At 37.0% G+C, this 23016-nt stretch overlaps 2 pseudogenes across 2 annotated transcripts in view; one reads left to right on the top strand and one right to left on the bottom strand.

Moving 5' to 3' along the window:
* The window catches only part of LOC147347261 (olfactory receptor 2J3-like), a 148439-nt pseudogene extending 129787 nt beyond the window's left edge, over positions 1 to 18652 (top strand). The window contains exon 4 of the transcript XR_015152211.1: positions 16523 to 18652. The product of XR_015152211.1 is annotated as an olfactory receptor 2J3-like (transcript). The remainder of the gene's footprint in view (positions 1 to 16522) is intronic.
* Positions 18653 to 21491: 2839 nt separating this feature from the next.
* On the bottom strand, positions 21492 to 22511 carry LOC147347260 (olfactory receptor 2B11-like; annotated as a pseudogene). Its single transcript, XR_015152209.1, has one exon. The product of XR_015152209.1 is annotated as an olfactory receptor 2B11-like (transcript).
* Between the last annotated feature and the right edge of the window lie 505 nt (positions 22512 to 23016).

Genomic DNA, 23016 nt, shown 5'->3' with positions numbered 1-23016 from the left:
GAGTGATAATAAGCAATATTTTGCTCTTCTTATGATGTTCTTTGTCTAGTTTCTGTACCAACTTAGTGCTGGTTTCATTACATGACTTGGGAAATACTCCCTTCTTCTCTATTTTCTGAAAGAGTTTGTTTAGCATTGGCATTCCTCTTAAGTGTTCAATAGGACACTGATGTAAACATTTATTATTTCCTTTCTTTTGCTTACTTTTAGTTTAATTTCATCTTCGTTATTCAACTTTTGAAGGTGACAGTGTAGATCATTGATATTAGATCATTTCCCTTTATTTTATTTTAATTTTTTTAAATTTAATTTTATTTTTTAATTTACAATATTGTATTGGTTTTGCATATATTAAAATGAATCTGCCACAGGTATACATGTGTTCCCCATCCTGAACCCCCCTCCCCCGTCCCTCCCCATACCATCCCTCTGGGTCGTCCCAGTGCACCAGCCCCAAGCATCCAGTATCCTGCATCGAACCTGGACTGGCGACTCGTTTCATATATGATATTATACATGTTTCAATGCCATTCTCCCAAATCATCCCACCCTCTCCGTCTCCCACAGAGTCCAAAAGACAATTCTATACATCAGTGTCTCTTTTGCTGTCTCGTATATAGGGTTATTGTTACCATCTTTCTAAATTCCATATATATGCGTTAATATACTGTATTGATGTTTTTCTTTCTGGCTTACTTCACTCTATAATAGGCTCCAGTTTCACCCACCTCAGTAGAACTGACTCAAATGCATTCTTTTTAATGGCTGAGTAATACTCCATTGTGTATATGTACCACTGCTTTCTTATCCATTCATCTGCTGATGGACATCTAGGTTGCTTCCATGTCCTGGCTATTATAAACAGTGCTGCGATGAACATTTGGGTACACGTGTCTCTTTCCCTTCTGGTTTCCTCAGTGTGTATGCCCAGCAGTGGGATTGCTGGATCATAAGGCAGTTCTATTTCCAGTTTTTTAAGGAATCTCCACACTGTTCTCCATAGTGGCTGTACTAGTTTGCATTCCCACCAACAGTGTAAGAGGGTTCCCTTTTCTCCACACCCTCTCCAGCATTTATTGCTTGTAGACTTTTGGATCGCAGCCATTCTGACTGGCGTGAAATGGTACGTCATTGTGGTTTTGATTTGCATTTCTCTGATAATGAGTGATGTTGAGCATCTTTTCATGTGTTTCTTAGCCATCTGTATGTCTTCTTTGGAGAAATGCCTATTTAGTTCTTTGGCCCATTTTTTGATTGGGTCGTTTATTTTTCTGGAGTTGAGCTGTAGGAGTTGCTTGTATATTTTTGAGATTAGTTGTTTGTCAGTTGCTTCATTTGCTATTATTTTCTCCCAGTCTGAAGTCTGTCTTTTCACCTAGCTTATAGTTTCCTTTGTTGTGCAGAAGCTTTTAAGTTTAATTAGGTCCCATTTGTTTATTTTTGCTTTTATTTCCAATATTCTGGGAGATGGGTCATAGAGGATCCTGTGTGATGTATGTCGGAGATATTTTGCCTATGTTCTCCTCTAGAGGTTTGATAGTTTCTGGTCTTATGTTTAGATCTTTAATCCATTTTGAGTTTATTTTTGTGTATGGTGTTAGAAAGTCTTCTAGTTTCATTCTTTTGCAAGTGGCTGACCAGTTTCCCCAGCACCACTAGTTAAAGAGATTGTCTTTAATCCATTGTATATTCTTGCCTCCTTTGTCAAAGATAAGGTGTCCATATGTGCATGGATTTATCTCTGGGCTTTCTATTTTGTTCCACTGATCTATATTTCTGTCTTTGTGCCAGTACCATACTGTCTTAATGGCTGTGGCTTTGTAGTAGAGCCTGGAGTCAGGCAGGTTGATTCCTCCAGTTCCATTCTTCTTTCTCAAGATTGCTTTGGCTATTCGAGGTTTTTTGTATTTCCATACAAATTGTGAAATTATTTGTTCTAGCTCTGTGAAGAATACTGGTGGTAGCTTGATAGGGATTGCATTGAATCTATAAATTGCTTTGGGTAGTATACTCATTTTCACTATATTGATTCTTCCAATCCATGAACATGGTATATTCTCCATCTATTAGTGTCCTCTTTGATTTCTTTCACCAGTGTTTTATAGTTTTCTATATATAGGTCTTTAGTTTCTTTAGGTAGATATATTCCTAAGTATTTTATTCTTTTCGTTGCAATGGTGAATGGAATTGTTTCCTTAATTTCTCTTTCTATTTTCTCATTATTAGTGTATAGAAATGCAAGGGATTTCTGTGTGTTGCTTTTATATCCTGCAACTTTACTATAGTCATTGATTAGTTCTAGTAATTTTCTGGTGGAGTCTTTAGGGTTTTCTATGTAGAGGATCATGTCATCTGCAAACAGTGAGAGTTTTACTTCTTTTCCAATTTGGATTCCTTTTATTTCTTTTTCTGCTCTGATTGCTGTGGCCAAAACTTCCAAAACTATGTTGAATAGTAATGGTGAAAGTGGGCACCCTTGTCTTGTTCCTGACTTTAGAGGAAATGCTTTCAATTTTTCACCATTGAGGATAATGTTAGCTGTGGGTTTGTCATATATAGCTTTTATTATGTTGAGGTATGTTTCTTCTATTCCTGCTTTCTGAAGAGTTTTTATCATAAGTGGATGTTGAATTTTGTCAAAGGCCTTCTCTGCATCTATTGAGATAATCATATGGTTTTTATTTTTCAATTTGTTAATGTGGTGTATTACATTGACTGATTTGCGGATATTGAAGAATCCTTGCATCCCTGGGATAAAGCCCTCTTGGTCATGGTGTATGATCTTTTTAATGTGTTGTTGGATTCTGATTGCTAGAATTTTGTTAAGGATTTTTGCATCTATGTTCATCAGTGATATTGGCCTGTAGTTTTCTTTTTTTGTGTCATCTTTGTCAAGTTTTGGTATTAGGGTGATGGTGGCCTCATAGAATGAGTTTAGAAGTTTACCTTCCTCTGCAATTTTCTGGAAGAGTTTGAGTAGGATAGGTGTTAGCTGTTCTCTAAATTTTTGGTAGAATTCAGCTGTGAAGCCGTCTGGACCTGGGCTTTGGTTTGCTGGAAGATTTCTGATTACAGTTTCAATTTCCATGCTTGTGATGGGTCTGTTAGATTTTCTATTTCTTCCTGGTCCAGTTTTGGAAAGTTGTACTTTTCTAAGAATTTGTCCATTTCTTCCACGTTGTCCATTTTATTGGCATATAATTGTTGACAGCAGTCTCTTATGATCCTTTGTATTTCTGTGTTGTCTGTTGTGATCTCTCCATTTTCATTTCTAATTTTATTGATTGGATTTTTCTCCCTTTGTTTCTTGATGAGTCTGGCTAATGGTTTATCAGTTTTATTTATTCTTTCAAAGAACCAGCTTTTGGCTTTGTTGATTTTTGCTATGGTCTCTTTTGTTTCTTTTGCATTTATTTCTGCCCTAATTTTTAAGATTTCTTTCCTTCTACTAACCCTGGGGTTCTTCATTTCTTCCTTTTCTAGTTGCTTTAGGTGTAGAGTTAGGTTATTTATTTGACTTTTTTCTTGCTTCTTGAGGTGTGCCTGTATTGCTATGAACTTTCCCCTAAGGACTGCTTTTACAGTGTCCCATAGGTTTTGGGTTGTTGTGTTTTCATTTTCATTCGTTTCTATGCAAATTTTGATTTCTTTTTTGATTTCTTCTGTGCTTTGTTGGTTATTCAGCATCCTGTTGTTCAGCCTCCATATGTTGGAATTTTTAATAGTTTTTCTCCTGTAATTGAGATCTAATCTTACTGCATTGTGGTCAGAAAAGATGCTTGGACTGATTTCAATTTTTCTGAATTTACCAAGGCTAGATTTATGGCCCAGGATGTGATCTATCCTGGAGAAGGTTCCGTGTGTGCTTGAGAAAAAGGTGAAATTCATTGTTTTGGGATGAAATGTCTTATAGATATCAATTAGGTCTAACTGGTCTATTGTATCGTTTAAAGTTTGTGTTTCCGTGTTAATTTTCTGTTGAGTTGATCTATCCATAGGTGTGAGTGGGGTATTAAAGTCTCCCACTATTATTGTGTTTTTGTTAATTTCTCCTTTCATACTTGTTAGCATTTGTCTTACATATTGCGGTGCTCCTACGTTGAGTGCATATATATTTATAATTGTTATATCTTTTTCTTGGATTGATCCTTTGATCATTATGTAGTGACCATCTTTGTCTCTTTTCACAGCCTTTGTTTTAAAGTCTATTTTATCTGATATGAGTATTGCTACTCCTGCTTTCTTTTGGTATCTATTTGCATGGAAAATCTTTTTCCAGCCCTTCACTTTCAGTCTGTATGTGTCCCCCGTTTTGAGGTGGGTCTCTTGTAGACAGCATATGTAGGGTCTTGTTTTTGTATCCATTCAGCCAGTCTTTGTCTTTTGGTTTGGGCATTCAACCCATTTACATTTAAGGTAATTACTGATAAGTATGATCCCATTGCCACTTACTTTATTGTTTGGGTTCGAATTTATTCACCATTTTTGTGTTTCCTATCTAGACAATATCCTTTAGCATTTGTTGGAGAGCTGGTTTGGTGGTGCTGAATTCTCTCAGCTTTTGCTTGTCTGAGAAGCTTTTGATTTCTCCTTCATATTTGAATGAGATCCTTGCTGGGTAGAATAATCTTGGCTGTAGGTTATTTTCTTTCATCACTTTAAGTACGTCTTGCCATTCCTTCTTGCCTTGAAGAGTTTCTATTGAAAGGTCAGCTGTTATCCTTATGGGAATTACCTTGTGTGTTATTTGTTGTTCTTCCCTTGCTGCTTTTAATGTTTGTTCTTTGTGTTTGATCTTTGTCAATTTGATTAATATGTGTCTTGGAGTGTTTCGTCTTGGGTTTATCCTGTTTTGGACTCTCTGCGTTTCTTGGACTTGAGTGATTATGTCCTTCCCCATTTTAGGGAAGTTTTCAACTATTATCTCCTCAAATATTTTCTCATGGTCTTTCTTTTTGTATTCTTCTTCTGGGACTCCTATGATTCGAATGTTGGGGTGTTTAATATTGTCCTGGAGGTCTCTGAGATTGTCCTCATTTCTTTTAATTCATTTTTCTTTTTTCCCCTCTGATTCATTTATTTCTACCATTCTATCTTCTAATTCACTAATCCTATCTTCTGCCTCTGTTATTCTACTATTTGTTGCCTCCAGAGTGTTTTTGATTTCATTTATTGCATTATTCATTATACTGACTCTTTTTTATTTCTTCTAGGTCCTTGTTAAACCTTTATTGCATCTTCTCAATCCTTGTCTCCAGGCTATTTATCTGTGATTCCATTTGATTTCAAGATTTTGTATCAGTTTCACTATCATTAATTGGAATTCTTTATCAGGTAGATTCCCTGTGTCTTCCTCTTTTGTTTGGTTTGGTGGGCATTTATCCTGTTCCTTTACCTGCTGGGTATTCCTCTGTCTCTTCATCTTGTTTAAATTGCTGAGTTTGGGGTGTCCTTTCTGTATTCTGGCAGTTTGTGGAGTTCTCTTTATTGTGGAGTTTCCTCACTCTGTGTGGGTTTGTACAGATGGCTTGTCAAGTTTTCTTGGTTAGGGAAGCTAGTGTTGGTGTTCTGGTGGGTGGAGCTGGATTTCTTCTCTCTGGTGTGCAATGAAGTGTCCAATAATGAGTTATGAGATGTCTATGGTTTTGTAGTAACTTTGTGCAGCCTGTATCTTGGCGCTCAGGGCTGTGTTCCTGTGTTGCTGGAGAATTTTCTTGGTATGTCTTGCACTGGAACTTGTTGGCCCTTGTGTGGTGCTTGGTTTCAGTGTAGGTATGGAGGCGTTTGATGAGCTCCTGTCAATTAATGTTCCCTGGAGTCAGGAGTTCCCTGGAGTCAGGGTTTGGACTTAAGCCTCCTGCTTCCAGTTATAGGTCTTATTTTTACAGTAGTGTCAAAACTTCTTCTATACAGCACCATTGATAAAACATCTAGGTTAAAGATGAAAAGTTTCTCCACCATGAGGGTCACCCAGAGAGGTTCACAGCGCTACATGGAGAAGAGAAGAGGGAGGAGGGAGTTAGAGGTGACCCGAATGAGATGAGGTGGAATCAATAGAGGAGAGAGTGGGCTAGCCAGTAATCACTTCCTTATGTGCACTCCACAACTGGACCGCTCAGAGGTGTTCACGGAGTTATACAGAGAAGAGAAGAGGGAGGAAGGAGACAGAGGTGGTCAGGAGGATAAAAGGGGGGAATGAAAAGAAGAGAGACAGATCCAGCCAGTAATCAGTTCTCTAAGTGTTCTCCACCGTCTGGAACACACAGAAATTAACAGAGTCAGGTAGAGTAGAGAGGGGTTAGGGAGGAGACACAGGCTACCTGGTGGAGAAAAAGGAGAGTCCAAAGTGGGGAGAGAGCAGTCAAGCCAGTAATCTCGCTCTCAAGTAAAAAATGGGTACTGAAGATTGGGTTCTTAAAGGCACAAAATTGGTAACAAATACCTAAAAGCAAAAATTAAAAATCTAGAGTAGAGTTTGGAATTTCAAAAATACAATGTTAAAGAAAAGAAGAAGGAAAATAAAGAGAGAGAGGGAAAAAAATTCACAAAAATTATAAAGAAAATATAGGTACAAAATTGACAACAAATACCAAAAAGCAAAAGTTAAAAATCTAGAGTAGAGTTTGGAATTTCAAAACTACAATGTTAAAGAAAAGAAGAAGAAAAAGAAAGAGGAAAACAAACAAACAAACAAAAACAAACAAAGTCACAAAAATTATAAAGAAAATATAGGTACAAAATTGATAACAAATACCAAAAAGCATAAATTAAAAATCTAGAGTAGAGTTTGGAATTTCAGAAATACAATGTTAAAGAAAAGAAGAAGAGAAAGAAAGAGAGAAAAAAAAATTCACAAGAATTATATAAAAAAAATATAGGTACAAAATTAATAACAAATACCAAAAAGCTAAAATTAAAAATCTAGAGTAGAGTTTGGAATTTCAATAGTACAATTTTAAAGAAAAGAAGAAAAAAAAAGAAAGAGAAAAAGAAAAAGAAAAAAAAACAAGGCCACAAAAATTATAAAATATATATATATGAAGTTTGCTTAAAAAAATAGGGTTTTTTTTTTTTTGCAAAGTAATAGTAGGTTATAATAGTGAAAATTAAAGGAGTAATAGAAGTCTTAAAAATTTTTTTTTTAAATTAAAAAAAAAGAAAGAATGATCATAAAAATAGTAAAAATATATCTTGGACTTTCTCTGGTGTTATTTGGGTATTGTGGGGTCAGTTCATTTTTGGCTAGTTCCTTGGTCCGGCTTATATTTCTCAAGATCTATAGGCCCCTTCCTATGTAGTCGGTACTAACGACAGGGTTTTAATCTATTGCCTGTCGCTTCCAAGGCGGTTCCCTCTGTTATAGCTTCTTCTGTTTGCTGGTCTCTTCAGTGTCTGATTTCTGCCCTGATACAAAGGGGGTGGTGGTGGACACTTTTTTTGTTTTTTAGGCTCACTTGTTCAGTCGCGCTGTGGGGAGGGAGGGACGCTGCAAACAATTAACACTGGCCAGTGCTCGCAATGCCTCAGCCACACCGGGCCTGCTCCCGCTCACAGCGTGTGTAGCCTCCCTGCCTACACTGCTCAGGCTCTAGGTTGCTCTGCCGGGAACCATCAGAGGCCGGCCCTGGGCTGCCTGCACCTCCCAGGTCAAAGCCGCTCAGGTTCAGGCACTCGGGTAGTCCTCAGAGGCACAGACTCCGTTGGGCCTGCGTTTTGTGCCCTTCCCAGGTCCCAGCAGCTCAGGTGATGAGGTGTTTGGGGAGCGCGGCTGCTGCGACTTACCGCCTCCCCGCCGCTCGGTTTTCTAGGTGTACAACCGGCGCACCTTCTCAGGCAGATGTTGACCGTCCAGAGCCCCAAGAAGTCTTAGTTAGCAAAGATGCCTACTTACAGTTTTGTAGATAAGGTCTCTATGGGGGCTGCGATTGCCCCCTTCTGGCTCTGGCTGCCTGTCACCGGAGGGGGATGGTCTGCAGCCAGCTATCTCTGTTCAGTCCTTTGTTCCGTGCGCGGGCCTGGCGGTGTCTTAGGTTAGGGCTGGCTTTTCGCGTGGTAGCTATCCCACAGTCTGGTTTGCTAGCCCAAATTAGTTTGCTCAGATAGCGCTCGGGGCATTCAGGCCAGATCCTTACTCTAAGCGATGCAGCCCCCGCCTCCCTGCCCAGCCCCCGCTTGCTAGTGGCAGGTGCAGGCGTCTGTGCTGCTTCTCCGCTGGGGGAGTTACCGTTGGGCTCCTAATCTGTGGGTTTTAATTGTTTATTTATTTTCCCTCCCTGTTATGTTGCCCTCTGTGCTTCCAAGGCTCGGCATAGACTCGGCAGTGAGAGTGTTTCCTGGAGTTTGGAAACTTCTCTCTTTTTAAGACTCCCTTCCCAGGACGGAGCTCCGTCCCTCCCTCTTTTATCTCTTTTTTTGTCTTTTATATTTTTTCCTACCTCCTTTCAAAGACAACGGGTTGATTTTCTGGGTGCCTGATGTCCTCTGCCGGCATTCAGAAGTTGTTTTGTGGAATTTACTTGGCGTTTAAATGTTCTTTTGATGAATTTGTGGGGGAGAAAGTGGTCTCCCTGTCCTATTCCTCCACCATTTTAGCTCCTCCCTCCCTTTATTTTAAACATAAAACATTTAAAGCTATAAATTTTCCTCTCAGCACTGATTTAGCTGCATCTCACACATTTTGAATTTTTTTAAAAAATTATTTTTAATTGGAGTATAATTACTTTACAATATTGTGATAGTTTCTGTCATACATCAACATGAATTAGCCATAGGTATACATGTCCCCTCCTTCTTGAATCTTCCTTCCATCTCCCTCACCATCCCTCCCCTCTAGGTTGTCACAGAGCTCTAGTGGAGTGGAGGAAATGGAATTCCAGCTGAGTTATTTCAAATCCTAAAAGATCATGCTGTGAAAGTGCTGCACTCAATATGCCAGCATATTTGGAAAACTCAGCAGTGGCCGCAGGACTGAAAACAGTCAGTTTTCATTCCAATCCCAAAGAAAGGCAATGCCAAAGAGTGTTCAAACTATCACACAGTTATACTCATCTCACATGGTAGCAAAGTAATGCTCAAAATTCTCCAAGCTAGGCTTTAAAAGTAAGTGAACCGAGAACTTCCAGATGTTCAAGCTGGATTTAGAAAAGGCAGAGGAACCAGAGATCAAATTTAACATCCGCTGGATCATCAAAAAAGCAAGAGAGTTCCAGAAAAACATCTACTTCTGCCTCATTGACTATGCTGAAGCCTTTGACTGTGTGGATCACAACAAGCTGTGGAAAATTCTGAAAGAGATGGGAATACCAGACCACTTTACCTGCCTCCTGAGAAATCTGTATGCAGGTCAAGAAGCAACAGTTAGAACTGGACATGGAACAATGGACCAAATCAATGGCTCCAAATTGGGAAAGGAGCACATCAAGGCTGTATATTGTCCACCTTGCTTATTTAACTTATATGCAGAGTACATCATGAGAAATGCTGGACTGGATGAAGCATAAGCTGGAAACAAGATTGCTGGGAGAAATATCAATAATCTCAGATATGCAGATGACACCACCCTTATGGCAGAAAGTGAAGAGGAAAAAAAAAAAAGAAACAAAGTGAAGAGGAACTAAAGAACTTCTTGATGAAAGTGAAAAAGAGTGAAAAAGCTGACTTAAAACTCAACATTCAAAAAACTAAGATCATGGCATCTGGTCCCAGCACTTTATGGCAAATAGATGGGAAAACAAGGGAAACAATGGCAGACTTTATTTTCTTGGGCTCCAAAAATCACTGCAGATGATGACTGCAGCCATGAAAATTAAAAAATGCTTGCTTCTTGGAAGAAAAGCTACGACCAACCTAGACAGCATATTAAAAAACCAAGATGTATTACTGTGTTAGAATACAGTATTTATCTTTCTCTTTCTGACTCACTCCATGAAGAATTTATTTACAGGGCAACAGCAGAGAAACAGACATAGAGAACAGACTTATGGGGGGAGAGGGTGAGATGTATGAAAAAAATAACATGGAAACTTACATTACCATATGTAAAATAGATAGCCAATGGGAATTTGCTGTATGGCTCAGGAGACTCAAACAGAGGATCTGTATCAACCTAGTGGGGTGGGATGGGAAGGGTAATGGGAGGGAATTTCCAAAGGGAGGGGATATATGTATACCTATGGCTGATTCATGTTGAGGTTTGACAGAAAACAGCACAATTCTGTAAAGCAATTATACTTCAATAAAAAAATAAATCAGTTAAAACAAACAAACAAAAAAAGATGTTACTTTGCCAGCAAAGGTCCATCTAGTCAAAGCTATGATTTCTCCAATAGTCATGAGTGGATATGAGAGTTGGACCATAAAGAAAGCTGAGTGTGGAAGAACTGATACTTTTGAACTGTGGTTTTGGAGAAGACTCTTGAGAGTCCCTTGGACTGCAAGGAGATCCAACTAGTCAATCCTAAAGGAAATCAGTCCTGAATATTCATTGGAGAGACTGATGCTGAAGTTGAAACTCCAATACTTTGGCCACCTGATGTGAAGAACTGACTCATTGGAAAAGACCCTGATGCTGGGAAGATTGAAGGTGAAAGAAGGGAGTGACAGAGGATGAGATGGTTGGATGGCATCACCGACTCAATGGACATGAGTTTGAATAAGCTCCGGGAGTTGGTGATGGAAAGGGAAGCCTGGCGTGCTGCAGTCCGTGGTGTTGCAAAGAGTCGGACATGACTGAGTGACTGAACTGATACTGATTAAATGAGGATAAACAGCTTCTTCTGGCATTGTAGTAACCCTGTTCAATCCCAACCTCAGTGGTGTTATCATATTATACATTACTGGTGTGTTCTCACACTTGCAGTGTGTAATTTTTCTGACAGCTTATAAAGATTAAAAACATGGGAATAGAAGTAAATCATATCCAGTAATAATTATCAGTGCCCATAACTTAACTCCAAGTGAAATTCTCTCCAGGATACTTTAATAGTTTATAAAGTATTCTAATTCACTTTCTTCTCATGTAACTCAACTTGCCAGAAGCGTAGAGAAATGAATTAATGTCATTTGTCCATTTTCATCCCTCATATATGACTTGTGCCTTATGGTCCATGACAATCTGATACTTAAAATATTTTGCATGGATTTTATATAATTGGGAGTGAGTATGGACTCTGAAAATAACCAAAAGGCAGAATCCATATTTCTTCTATCAAGTGCTTTGAAAGTCACATACTTTCAGGGTGTTTCATCTCTCAAGTGTGTTGGGGGAAAAGAAAGAAGCTGAGAGCTGCTGTTTTAGAAATACTCTGCTTTAATTAAATTATTTTATACCATTTGTATATTTACAATAAGTTTATAATATTGCACATAAGAATTTCACAATTGCTAGCACCCAATAGATTGGCAGAAGCTAAATATTCTACAAGTCTAGCAACCACAGCATGAGGAATATCGGAACTTGGTATGAAAATGCTATAGTCCTGGTTGTCAGATATTTCCCAGGTTTAAATAACTCAATTTTACTGCTAGTGTTGGATTGCTCTTTAAATTCTTCCTCCTCAAAATAAAATTTAGAGCATGAATATATAACTATTTAGTGATATTAATATGTAAATATTCATTATTATTTAATATATATTGAGGTGAACTGGAATGATACATGCCAAATTCATGATAATGGTTGTCTCTGGGTTGGGTTTTGGGTCAAAGAGTGGTAATTAAAAGGGATATGGATTTTATTTATGATATTTTGTGTGCTAAAATATGCTTGATTTAAATATATAAAAATCATAATTGATAATTCTGAGTTGTGGGAAGATAGATGTTCTATGTGTAATATTTTAAATATCCAAAATAAAGAATAACAAGAAAATAAGGTAGAATCATGTGTTAAAATATCAGTTCAAATTAAACTTCACTCTGATGATAATAATAGCTAAGATGTATTGAATAATTATGTACTAAGTACTGCTGAAAACTTAAAATCTTTTTCTTATTGAGTCCTTACAACAGTCAAGATCACTGAAACATAAAGACTATTTTCTGGTACCTCTCTTAAATAGAAAGAAAAATACTTAATTGCTCTCTTAAAATTATACTTTTAAAAATGTAGTACTATTATATGACTTCCAAACCAAATTTTTTTCTACAGATGGAATATATTAGCTGGAAACAATATAACAAATTAAACATATTTATTAATCCATAAACTCTTTATATACTCTTTTTATAGTAACAAGTCAATTATTGGATGTAGGCTAGCAATCACAGGTAATTTTATTTGTTTATATATATTATGGCAAAACTCTTGACAAGACATCTAGGGAAATTATTGATAAAAATATTTTGGAAATATTAAATAGTTTTGTTAAGTTTTCAGAGTTTTGGTCATTGCTTTCTGAGTTATAGTTTTCAAAGATTACTTTCAATACTTTTGAGGGCTGAACTTGGCCCTGAATTTTAGAGATGTCAGGCAGAGACAATTAACATGGCAAGGATGTACAGTTTCATCTTTATGTATTCCATTTTTTAAATGACTTATGCTTCCTTCCTCCCTCAGTTAGAATAATTCTGACAAGTTATCCTTGAAATGTGGCCTTTAGCATGATGAGGAATTGCAAAAGAAATTTCAGGATAATGCATTCCGTTACCTATAAACACAGCTTAATGCGTGTTTATCAGTGATGATCGGTCTAGAGTCATTGTTTTTTTAGTGCAACTGTGTATCATGTTGAAGGATTCCTCAGAAAATTCTAACTAGAACAACTCCTTGAAGGGCATTAATTGCTGCTTGGGGGTTTACCCTCCCAGTGGCCCCAGTTAAGGAAAGCATGTCACATTATTCTTTTGTTTCCATAAGGGCACCACTTGCTCTATGAAAAGGAGTCCATCCCCTGACAGAATGAATGCTCTAGTGAGTTCTTCCTTCCTGCTAAAACCATATCTTTTTGGTAGACTCAAGACTCTCTCTTGTGTAGCAATGATAATCATAGTAATTTTCAGACTCTGCTTTCATATATTGATGTAGTAGTTTAGAACATATGATGTAGGCAGCCATTTATGTTGGTATTTTCAAAGAGGTGAAAACCAGAGATCAGACTGGTCCACATGATAAAGAGGCATAGATTAGGCAGACAACTACAGGGAATGTTGACGGTCACAGGAAGGACAGAAGAGAAAGGAGTTGTTTCAATACTGCTTAAGCACTAAATAAGAGTGTTGAAGGACTAATGTAAGAAAAAAATAACCTGACCAGTTATATGGGGATGGGAAAAAGGGACTTGTGTCCCTCACTATTTCTTCCATGTCTTATTTTTTAAAAAAGAGATATTTCATTCCATAGCTTATAACTTTGATGAGGTTTTTATTTCTCCTCCTCTGGTAAGAAGAAATTAAACCATTAGTTTAACCATCCTGCAGTTTCTCTATTTACATATGATATTATTTTTTTTTTGTCTCTTATCTCATTCCTTTCAAACTTCTGTAAGAATGTTGAAGGATGGGTCTTACAACAGATAAATGTATCTGACAGCTGCTATTTTGTTTGAAGTAATGTACTAAGTTATTTATGCAACTGTATGAAGAAGGAGAAAATTATATCAGCTTTAGAAGAAGCAATGACAGCATTTGGGTTTATATTTCTCATGATGCAGTATCTCCCATTCTATGAAAATACAGAAAAATTTTGGAACTTTCCCATTATCCCACAAGTGGTAGTGATCTCTAAATGAAATATTCTTTATGATTTATTCGACCATTGCTATCTTTTGATTCTGTCATGGTGAACTTCAGGATCCACTGGGCGGCAGCCATTCTGTCTTTGGTAAGGTCTGAACTTTAGCCTTGAGGAGGAAGGCTCCTTTCCAAGTTTTAGAGCTCTATTTATATCTTTATAGTTACTCTCCTTCCATAACTTAATAGTTCTTTATATTATATATTGGCTTAATTAAAAAGTTCTTTTAAAACATATACTGTCTGATTATCCTATATGATTTCTGAGGTGTATAAAGTAGTTTAGATTAGTGTAACAGCTAGCTAATGATTAAGTTTTAGGGTCCAAATCAGTCTTACAGCGTTGGAGCCAACCTGTTTGTGACTTTCCTGCTGAAAGTTAACCATTTATCTACTGCTAACGTCTTTTTCAAGAATTGCTCTTATAAAATGTGAGCAACTAAGAAACCCCCAAGGAGGGGGCAATGGCACCCCACTCCAGTACTCCTGCCTGGAAAAATCCCATGGACGGAGGAGCCTGGAAGGCTGCAGTCCATGGGGTCGCTGAGGGTCAGACACGACTGCGTGACTTCACTTTCACTTTTCACTATCATGCATTGGAGAAGGAAATGGCAACCCACTCCAGTGTTCTTGCCTGGAGAATCCCAGGGATGGGGGAGCCTGGTGGGCTGCTGTCTATGGGGTCGCACAGAGTTGGACACGACTGAAGCGACTCAGCAGCAGCAGGAACAGTATAATAAGTGATAAACAGCCATGTAATGATTTCAGTAAATATTCAGAATTCTCTATGTTGGAGAATAAAAATATATGTAGACACTATAAATTGTGAGCAGAATTTATATATTGTTTCAGTTATTGTCCCAGAGGAAAGAAGTAATGTCAAAACTTCCTTGAGGCCCTGTGTTCAGGTTCTCAACCCTGTGATACACATGTGCACACTTTTCAACTTTCAGCACCAGTAGTCATTTTTCTATCTTCCTCCAACCTCACACCCTTGCTTCTTTGCTCTCTTGGTGAATTTATATCTTCCTTTTCCCCAAAATTTCTCTTTTCAAGTCAGTTATATTCACATGTCTTTTAAGATACGTTCTACCACTGTTCTCCCTGTTTCACAGATCTATTCATGTGAACTAAGATTTTTAGCTTTCTTCGTATTGTGAGTATCCATCCATAGTTGATGTGCCTGTGTGTGTCATTTTTTTTTTTTGTATTTGTATTGTGTTTTAGTTTTTGATTTAGAAATAAGCTGTGAGTATAAGAGAGCAAATCAGAAGATAAAGTTCTTTCTATAATAATATTTCACTAAAGCTCAGTGTTTTTTGTTCTGTATAAGTATTGTGAAATTATAACTAAATGTGATATTGTTCATCATATCCTCATATCTATTATATATTTAAGATTATTTGGATTGTAATTTTTGTGCTTTCTATAATCACATAAATGGAAATGGCATGAAAATGCTGAAAAGAAAACTAAAACTATTTATTGAAAAAGATTATTGTTCCACAAGAATTTTCTTTTGTAGCTAAGTAAGGAATTTTTCAAGTTACTATTTACCTAGATGTCACCCTGGGGTGAGGGAGAATTCAACTGTTAAGAAGTTATTTTTCTGTAACAGGGAAAATATCTGAATGAAATATAAAAGTGAAAATACTTTATATTTACTTTATAAATTTTTAATTTGATAAAATATCAAACAAATAAATTCTGCAAAAGTGGTACAAATAACTACCATTAACCTTTTAACCAGATTGAGCAATAGTTTACATTCTGCCTGGAATATTTATCTCATCTATTATCTATGTAAATATCCTATTTCTCATTATATTTTCATTCACTAGTTTTTAGTATCCATTTAACTTCCTAACTTCACTATTCCTTCTATATTGGTTAGTTAGGATACTGATGTCAGGAATAGCTTTTATTTATATATTCTTTTAAATTTATCAGTATGAGTGTGGATTCTTATTTCCTCTGGTTCATTAGTGTTATAGTTTTTCTTAATACCCCAATTGTCTTAGAACTGGCCCTTTAAGAGTCATAGACCCTTAAAATTGGCTTCCATTTCTTTCTCATGTGTCCCTTTATTTCTTGGAGACTTCCCATTTTCTTTATTTAAGTATATTTTAAGTATATTTAAGTATAATATTTTGTTAGTTTCAGGCATACAGCATACTGATTTATTATTATTGCAGATTATACTTCATTATGCTATGGAGTATATCCTTGTTGCTTACCTATTTTATAATAGTAGTTCTTTACTCCCAAGCCCTTAATTTGTTCCTCTTCCCTCCCTTTCCCCTTTGGTAGCCACAGTTTGTTTCTTATACTTGTGAGTCTTTCTCTTTTTTGCAATACATTAATTTGCATTAATTTTTAAATTTGACATCAGTGATATCATACAGTACTTGTCTTTTACTGACTTACCTCACTAAGCATAACATAATTTAGGGCCATCCACATTGCTGCAAATGGCAGTATTTTGTCTTTTTTTAAGGCTCAGTAACATTTCATTGTATTGTATTGTTGTTCAGTTGCTCAGTCATATCTGAATCTGCAATCCCATCAACTTCAACATGTCAGGCTCCTCTGTCCTCCATTATCTCCTGGAGCTTTCTCAAATTCATATCTATTGAGTCAGTGATGCTATATATATATGTATATACACCATATTGTCTTAATCCAATCATCTGTTGATGGGCATGGGGATTGCTTCCATGTTTTGGCTATTGTAAATAGTGTTTCTATGAACACTGAGATGCCTTTTTTTGAATGATTGTTTTCATTTTTCTAGATATATAACCAGGAGTGGAACTGCTGGATCATATGGTAGGTTTAGTTTTAGTTTTTTGAGAAACCTCCCTACTGTTCTCCAACTTACTTTATACACTAACTTACATTCCCACCAACAGTTAGGCGTGTTCCCCTTTCCCCACATCCTCAACATTTGTTTTTTGTAGACTTTTTGATAATAAACATTCTGACAGATGTAATATGCTATCTCATTGTTTTTTAATTTTTATTTCTCTAATAACTTGTGATATCAAGCATCTTTTTATGTGCTTTTTAGCCATTTTGTATGTCTTGGGAAAAATGTCCCTTTAAGTCCTGTATTCATTTTTTTTTTTTTTTTGATTGTTTGTTTGATGTGGAGTTGTATGAACCGTTTGTACATGTTGGACATTAACCTTTGTGAGTTGCATTATTTTCAAAAATTTTCTCCCATTCCACAGCTTGTATTATCATTTTGTCAATGGTTTCCTTTGCTATAGAAAAGGTTTTAAGTTTAGTTAGTTCTCATTTATTTTTGCTTTTATTTCTTTTACCTTAGGGAATTGATCCAGGAAAATATTGCTGCAATTTATGTCAAAGAGTGTTTGGCCTGTGTTCTCTTCTAGGAGTTTTATGGTTTCCATTGTTATGTTTAGGTCTTTTACCCATTTTGAGTTTATTTTTGTGTATGGTGTGATTAAGTGTTCTAATTTTATTATTTTACATGTAACTGTCTAATTTTCTCAGCATCACTTGCTGAAGAGACTATATTTTTCCATTGTATATCTTGCCTCCTTAATTGACCATGGGTGTGGGTTTATTTCTGGGCTCTGTATTCTGTTTCATTGACCTAAATGTCTTTGTGCCAATACCATGATATTTTGATTATTGTAGCTTTATAGTATAGTCTGGGGCCTGGGATGGTTATACCTACAGTTCTGTTCTTTCCCCTCAAGATTGCTTTGACATTTACTTTCCTTTTATTTTGAATCTATGTGATTCTTTCATCAGGTAACAAGAAATGAATGATAATGGAAAAAATAAATGCAAGCTCTGAAGGCTACTTTGTTTTACTGGGTTTTTCTAATTGGCCTAATCTGGAAGTAGTTCTCTTTGTGATTGTCTTGATGTTCTACTTGATGACTTTGACAGGCAACCTGTTCATCATTATCTTGTCATACTTGGATTCCCACCTCCACACTCCCATGTACTTCTTCCTCTCAAACCTCTCTTTTCTGGATCTCTGCTACTCTACCAGCTTCATCCCTCAGTTGCTGGTCAACCTCTGGGGTCCAGAAAAAACCATCTCTTATACTGGTTGCATGATTCAACTTTATTTTTCCCTTGCACTGGGAACCACTGAATGTGTGCTGTTGGTAGTCATGTCCTATGACCGTTATGCAGCTGTGTGTAGACCCTTGCATTACACTGTCCTCATGCACCCTCGTTTTTGCCATCTGTTGGCTGTGGCTTGTTGGGTAAGTGGCTTCACAAACTCAGCACTTCATTCCTTTTTTACATTTTGGGCACCTCTGTGTGGACATCGCCAAGTGGACCATTTCCTTTGTGAAGTTCCAGCACTGCTTCGACTATCATGTGTTGATACCCGTGCTAATGAGCTAACCCTCATGGTCATGAGCTCCATTTTTGTTCTCATACCTCTCATCCTCATTCTCAGCTCCTATGGTGCCATTGCCCGGGCAGTGCTGAGGATGCAGTCAACAACTGGACTCCAGAAAGTCTTTGGGACGTGTGGAGCCCATCTTATGGTCGTATCCCTTTTTTTCATCCCAGCCATGTGCATATACCTCCAGCCACCATCAGGAAATTCTCAAGATCAGGGCAAATTCATTGCCCTCTTCTATACTGTTGTCACACCTAGCCTCAACCCTCTAATCTACACCCTCAGAAACAGAGATGTAAGAGAGGCAGTAAAGAGACTAGTGGGGTGAGAATGAGCCTGTATCCTTGTGACATTAATGGTACAATGGAGCATCTCTTCATCAATGATTCATCCATCCATCCATTCATTGGCCACTCTTTCATTTACTTACTCTCTCAGGACTTATTGAGCATGTACTATCACAAGGTCACAGAGTTCATTGTAGCAGATATAAATTAAACACAGACTGCCTGAATACCAATCACTCTCTGGTGGAGAAAATAACTATATAAAATCAATATTGAATTCCATATTAGATTTTTTTCCAATGGCACAAGCCTAATAAAACAAAAGTATCTTTTTCTTAATTGAAAATGAGATATGGATTGATTTAAAGAGCAGGTATAGTTCCTATGGAAAGATGATATTCATAGTCTTAAAGTACGTAGAATATATCTTTTAAAAAGTATTTTATTTATTTGCTTATTTTGGCTGAGCTAGGTCTTAGTTGCAGCACATGGGATCTTTAGTTGTGGTATGTGGACTCTTATTTGAAGCATGTGGGATTTAGTTTTGACTAGGAATTGAACCTGGGTCCCCTGCATTGAGAGTATAGAGTCTTAACCTTGGGACTCCCAGGGAAGTTCCTAGAACATACCTTTTAATTTCTTGTTTTTTAGGCAGAATGCATCAAAAATTTGTTTTCTTTGGTTTAATTAAACACATAATGAGATACTTTAAATCATTTCTCCAAAACTGTTATTCTTTTTTGGAAGTAGTTAATATTGAGAGGAATTTTGGTCTATATTCTTCATTATACCATTACCAATAGTAAGAAAATAAGTTTTATGAATCAATTAAGAAGGTCTCTGAAATAATGCAGCCATATAAGCATCTTATATTTCTCATTTTTCAAAATAGTGAGAAGTATAAAGGAGATGAAAATAGTTGTAAAAATGTTATATAGCTCATAAGGTAATGGTCATCATAGGCAAGGTATTGGTAGGTAAGAACATGGAACACCCGCTTAACCCAAGAAGCAGTGAAGAATATCTGAAGCAACCAAGCAGGCTTTGCAGTTACTATGCTATGCAGATTTGAGGACACGTCTAGTGTGAAGCAAATCATAGTTACACCTTTTTGATTTCTCGCTTAAAGCCTTTCTCAAATACTTGTCTGCATTTTTATAACTAGGGGTTACAATACTTTGCTGTCTTCCTTTTGTTCTTCAGGAAAGACTTGCTTGGCTGAGAAAAGAAGAAAAGTTTTTTGATTAGCTTCCTTGAAAAGGCAATCTTGAGATTGCTTATGCTTTTACATCAAGTATAGAATACACTCTAACCTTCACATATAATGTGTTTCCTTCAACAGAGCTTCTCAGTGACTAATGAGAATATTCTTCATGCTGGAATATATTGGACATATACGACTACTGTGAAGTAGTCTAGAGTAATAGCATGTATCTGTGGCTTTCCCACTACCACTTTGCTCAGTGTTCTTTATCCTTAAAATTTTTGTGCATTTTCTTTAGGAAGTCCTGATATTTCAGAGCCTGGAAAACACTCACAATTCTGAAATGAGTCATGTTTACAGGCCTAGAAGGTGGTAGATAATTTAAGGAAGCAATCCAAACAGCTCTAAAACAGTATCTATAGCAAAGCTTATGACACAAATTTTGCTGGGTTTTGCCCTCCAAACTAAATATTACCACATTCCTATGTGTTTAAGACTAAGTTAGACAAAGGATATATTTAATAAAAATGATCAGAGATATCATTTAACATCACAAAATTTTAAATTTCATTGCTCTCTCTCTCTCTGTGTATGTGTAAAATTTTAAAACTTTTTTTTGGCATTCAGCCATCAGTCAAATTTTAAAGTTATTTAGAATTTTTCCAAACTAGACACACCGAAAATCTATTTAAAGAACTTGACCAAGTACCAGAAGATCTGTTCTTTATAAAAAATTAGATATGAGTTCCAACTGATTCTTGTTCAGGATAGCATGCAATTTTCTACCCAATAATTTGCTTAGATTTTGATCATACCAGAACACATGCCAGAAGAGTTCACATCACTGTTATTTTTCTTGCTTGTTAATTTCATTACAAAGCTGTATTTCTCATCATATTAATTCTATACTGAATAATTACAAAAGCATTTAATTTGCTTTAAAATATGTAACTAATTTTGTGACAAAGTGTTAAGTCGGGTGTGAGTCCTGGAACTAAGTTTAGCACTTTTAACTTTTAATGATACAGATTTTGAGGATCAAAGAGATACTTATATTGTTTGAAGTAATCAAGCTGCTTTCCACCCTAGAAATACAAATTGTTTCTTTCTCATAATGATTCTTGCACAGTTTCAAAAGGCATTTCAGGCTACCCCCATATGGTTCTACCTTGTGGTTCATTATTAATATCAGTATCTTTTCCTCTCATTGATTCAGAAAGCTCATGCTTATGATATTTAAAAGGAATGTTAAGAAACTTACCAATGTGTTTCACATATATTTTATTTATTTCAATATTTAATGATACATTTTTTTAGGCAAAATAAAAACGCTGTTCACTTGTTTGTTAAACAAGAGTCGCAATGTGTTTTTAAAGAAGCAGTAGCATCTACCTAAGCTGATAAACTTAATGAGACTCATGGTTGATTTAAGGTGTAGAGTGCCTCACAGTGGTGCCGTGTTCCCTTTTAGATGGGGCCAATCTTGTAGAGTGTCGGGATGTTTCTTAGGTGACTCAATCAAGGAAGTTCACTGGTGAATGCTTGCTGTGATGATTAGCTTGAACACATGAGTTTATAATTTATATTATTGCCTTCTTTTCTTTTACTACTTAGCACAGTTATGATTTCATTATCTACCCACCAGAATAGAACTATTTTTAAAAGTTCACACAAATAAAAGGTGCTGTTACTGGTGCATATTAGCCAAGTATCACCCTTGCCTAACACCATTTTAGAAGAATATGAGGAATGTGACATATATTGCAAAAAGAACATCTAACATGAACTGAGGAAGGGCGACAAGAATGAGTTATTAAAGAAACCTCTATATACCTAACCTAATGGTTAAATAATTTCATTTGATGTCTGCCAACACTCACTTGGAAGTGAAAATGCTCCTCATGAGGTTGCCCAGTGCCCCTTTTACATCTTTATTCCTCAGAGTGTAGATGAAAGGGTTGAGTGTAGGAGTTACTACTCCATAGAACAGAGCCATGAACTTGGGTTGGTCCCTTGAGGTGGAGGAGGGGGGCTGAAGGTACATACTAATGGCTGGACCATAAAACAAGAAAACTACAATGAGATGGGAGGAACCCGTCTCAAAGGCTTTTCTCCTTCCCCCCAAAGATTTAATCTTAAATACAGTATGTCCAATACAAGCATAGGAAACAAGAATTAAGCATAGTGGTACAGCTAACAAAAAAAAGCATATCACAGAGAGTGTGAGCTCATTAGCAACCTTTGCACCACAGGCAGTCTTTATCAAAACAGGAATCTCACACAACAAGTGATCCAGGGTATTGCGACCACACAGTGGTAACTGTAATGTAAGAGTGGCCTCTGAGACAGCATAGGTCATTCCACTCAGCCACACGGTGGCCACTAATAAGACACAGATGCGCCGATTCATGATGAAGGTGTAGTGTAGAGGTTTGCAGATGGCCACATAGCGATCAAAAGACATAACAGCCAAAAGCAGACATTCTGTGCCCCCCATTATGTGGAAGAAATAAAGCTGAAATGCACACCCCATATAGCTGATTGTCTTAGACGTTCCCAGGTTAAAGAGCATCTGAGGGACAGTGCTTGTGGTGTAGCACATGTCCAAAAAAGGAGAGGTTGGTGAGGAAGAAATACATGGGGCTGTGCAGACGGGGGTCTAACTTGGACACCAGAATGATGGCTATGTTTCCCATCATGGCCATGGGATACGTTATAAGCAGGATAATGAATAGAGGAAGCTCTAGCCAAGGACGGTCAGCAAAGCCTAGTAGAAAAAACTCTTCAGGATGGCTTTTGTTAATCAGATCCATTATTTTCAGTTTGTTTCACCTATGACAGGGAAGTGGCAGGGAAGGTAGAAAGGTTTTGCAAAACTGCAAAACGCAGTTATGCAGTGTGCACAGTTAAGCATCTGGTCACAGAAGATTGGCTACAGTAAATTGGGTAGAGGTGATAACTTAAAATATGTGACAGCACGTGACTTAATTGCTTTTCGTGATATTACAAAACAAAGGTAATCACCTTAAGCAAGTAACCCAACCTTTCTGAAACTGAATTTCCTGCTCTGTATAATAAAGATGACAATAACTACATCCTTAGGATGTAGTTGTTGTTGTTCAGTCACTCAGTCATGTCTGACTCCTTACAACCCTATGGACTGTAGCCCACCAGGCTCTTCTGACCATGGGATTCTCCAGGCAAGAAGGCGGGAGTGGGTTGCCATGCCCTCCTCCAGGGGATCTTCCCAATCCAGAGATCAAACCCAGGTCTCCTGCATTGTAGGCAGATTCTTTATCGCTGAGCCACTGGTAGGATTAAATGCCAAGAAGTGACTGTTTCAGATACTCCAAAGTAATGATTTTCATACTTTTTTTTGCATAAATATTAGCTGAAGAAGC

Source organism: Bos grunniens, chromosome 23 (assembly GCF_055505025.1).
Source record: "Bos grunniens cultivar Pamir isolate PY7600 chromosome 23, Bosgru_T2T1.0, whole genome shotgun sequence".
Lineage (NCBI taxonomy): Eukaryota > Metazoa > Chordata > Mammalia > Artiodactyla > Bovidae > Bos > Bos grunniens.
Note: the sequence above shows the minus strand (reverse complement) of the source record. Positions and strands in the feature narration are given on the sequence as shown.